This window comes from Taudactylus pleione, unplaced genomic scaffold (genome assembly GCF_031769625.1).
Source record: "Taudactylus pleione unplaced genomic scaffold, aTauple2 ptg000967l, whole genome shotgun sequence".
NCBI classification, from domain to species: Eukaryota; Metazoa; Chordata; class Amphibia; order Anura; family Myobatrachidae; genus Taudactylus; species Taudactylus pleione.
Window position 1 is genome coordinate 11,775,001 of NW_028285368.1, and position 2,500 is coordinate 11,777,500.

Here is a 2,500-nt window from a genome sequence, read left to right on the forward strand (position 1 = left end):
ACACTGCCTAGCTTCCAAGTTCAGACGAGATTGGGCATGTCCAGTTTGGTTTGGCTGTAGGTGCTCAAAAACATTAACTTTAGACCTCTTTTACTTCTTAACTCAAGTAAATTCAATGATAAGTTGAAAAATGAAATGTAAAATGTAATAGAAAAGAATGTTATGGCAGTATAAAATTACCTACAGCACCTAGTATTCCCAGGTGGTTTCCCATCCAAGTACTAACCAGGCCCAACACTGCATAGCTTCCAAGATCAGACAAGATTGGGCATGTCTAGTGTGGTTTGGCTGTAGGTGCTCAAAACCATTAACTTTAGACCTCTTTTACTTCTTAACTCAAGTAAATTCATTGATAAGTTGAAAAAATGAAATGTAGAATGTAATAGAAAAGAATGTTTTGGCTGTCTAAAATTACCTACAGCACCTGGTATTCCAAGGTAGTCTCCCATCCAAGTACAAACCAGGCCCAACACTGCATAGCTTCCAAGATCAGACGAGATTGGGCATGTCCAGTGTGGTTTGGCTGTAGGTGCTCAAAAGCATTAAATTTAGACCTCTATTACTTCTTAACTCAAGTAAATTCATTGTTAAGTTGAAAAAATTAAATGTAAAATGTAATAGAAAAGAATGTTCTGGCAGTATAAAATTACCTACAGCTCCTGGTATTCCCAGGTGGTCTCCCATCCAAGTACTTACCAGGCCCAACACTGCATAGCTTCCAAGATCAGACGAGATTGGGCATGTCCACTGTGGTTTGGCTGTAGGTGCTCAAAAGCATTAAATTTAGACCACTTTTACTTCTTAACACAAGTAAATTCATTGATAAGTTGAAAAAATTAAATGTAAAATGTAATAGAAAAGAATGTTATGGGAGTATAAAATTACCTACTGCACCTGGTTTTCCCAGGTGGTCTCCCATCCAAGTACTGACGAGGCCCAACACTGCACAGCTACCAAGATAAGATGAGATTGGGCATGTCCAGTGTGATTTGGCTGTAGGTGCTCTAAAACATTAACTTTAGACCTCTTTTACTTTTTAACTCAAGTAAATTCAATGATAAGTTGAAAAATTAAATGTAAAATTTAATAGAAAAGAATGTTATGGCAGTATAAAATTACCTACAGCTCCTGGTATTCCCAGGTGGTCTCACATCCAAGTACTAACCAGGCCCAACACTGCATAGCTTCCAAGATCAGACGAGATTGGGCATGTCCAGTGTGGTTTGGCTGTAGGTGCTCTAAAACATTAACTTTAGACCTCTTTTACTTCTTAACTCAAGTAAATTCAATGATAAGTTGAAAAATTAAATGTAAAATTTAATAGAAAAGAATGTTATGGCAGTATAAAATTACCTACAGCTAGTGGTATTCCCAGGTGGTCTCCCATCCAAGTACTAACCAGTCCCAACACTGCATAGCTTCCAAGATCAGACGAGATTGGGCATGTCCAGTGTGGTTTGGCTGTAGGTGCTCAAAAATCTTAACTTTAGACCTCTTTTACTTCTTAACTCAAGTAAATTCAATGATAAGTTGAAAAATGAAATGTAAAATGTAATAGAAAAGAATGTTATGGCAGTATAAAATTACCTACAGCACCTAGTATTCCCAGGTGGTCTCCCATCCAAGTACTAACCAGGCCGAACACTGCATAGCTTCCAAGATCAGAAGAGATTGGGCATGTCTAGTGTGGTTTGGCTGTAGGTGCTCAAAACCATTAACTTTAGACCTCTTTTACTTCTTAACTCAAGTAAATTCATTGATAAGTTGAAAAAATGAAATGTAGAATGTAATAGAAAAGAATGTTTTGGCTGTCTAAAATTACCTACAGCACCTGGTATTCCCAGGTGGTCTCCCATCCAAGTACAAACCAGGCCCAACACTGCATAGCTTCTAAGATCAGACAAGATTGGGCATGTCCAGTGTGGTTTGGCTGTAGGTGCTCAAAAGCATTAAATTTAGACCTCTATTACTTCTTAACTCAAGTAAATTCATTGTTAAATTGAAAAAATTAAATGTAAAATGTAATAGAAAAGAATGTTCTGGCAGTATAAAATTACCTACAGCTCCTGGTATTCCCAGGTGGTCTCCCATCCAAGTACTTACCAGGCCCAACACTGCATAGCTTCCAAGATCAGACGAGATTGGGCATGTCCACTGTGGTTTCGCTGTAGGTGCTCAAAAGCATTAAATTTAGACCACTTTTACTTCTTAACACAAGTAAATTCATTGATAAGTTGAAAAAATTAAATGTAAAATGTAATAGAAAAGAATGTTATGGCAGTTTAAAATTACCTACAGCACCTGGGATTCCTAGGTAGTCACCCATCCAAGTACTAACCAGTCCCAACACTGCATAGCTTCCAAGATCAGACGAGATTGGGCATGTCCAGTGTGGTTTGGCTGTAGGTGCTCAAAAACATTAACTTTAGACCTGTATTACTTCTTAACTCAAGTAAATTAATTGATAAGTTGAAAAAATTAAATGTAAAATGTAATAGAA

The 2,500-nt window shown here is 37.3% G+C and overlaps 10 pseudogenes; all 10 read right to left on the reverse strand.

Annotated features, from left to right (window-relative positions):
- LOC148467250 (5S ribosomal RNA) overlaps window positions 1–62 on the reverse strand; it is a 119-nt pseudogene extending 57 nt beyond the window's left edge.
- Window positions 63–177: 115 nt separating this feature from the next.
- LOC148467251 (5S ribosomal RNA) lies at window positions 178–296 on the reverse strand (annotated as a pseudogene).
- A 116-nt stretch (window positions 297–412) lies between these two features.
- LOC148467252 (5S ribosomal RNA) lies at window positions 413–531 on the reverse strand (annotated as a pseudogene).
- A 116-nt stretch (window positions 532–647) lies between these two features.
- On the reverse strand, window positions 648–766 carry LOC148467253 (5S ribosomal RNA; annotated as a pseudogene).
- Window positions 767–1,116: 350 nt separating this feature from the next.
- Window positions 1,117–1,235, reverse strand: LOC148467254 (5S ribosomal RNA; annotated as a pseudogene).
- A 115-nt stretch (window positions 1,236–1,350) lies between these two features.
- On the reverse strand, window positions 1,351–1,469 carry LOC148467255 (5S ribosomal RNA; annotated as a pseudogene).
- Window positions 1,470–1,584: 115 nt separating this feature from the next.
- Window positions 1,585–1,703, reverse strand: LOC148467256 (5S ribosomal RNA; annotated as a pseudogene).
- A 116-nt stretch (window positions 1,704–1,819) lies between these two features.
- On the reverse strand, window positions 1,820–1,938 carry LOC148467257 (5S ribosomal RNA; annotated as a pseudogene).
- A 116-nt stretch (window positions 1,939–2,054) lies between these two features.
- On the reverse strand, window positions 2,055–2,173 carry LOC148467258 (5S ribosomal RNA; annotated as a pseudogene).
- A 116-nt stretch (window positions 2,174–2,289) lies between these two features.
- LOC148467259 (5S ribosomal RNA) lies at window positions 2,290–2,408 on the reverse strand (annotated as a pseudogene).
- Window positions 2,409–2,500: the final 92 nt, after the last annotated feature.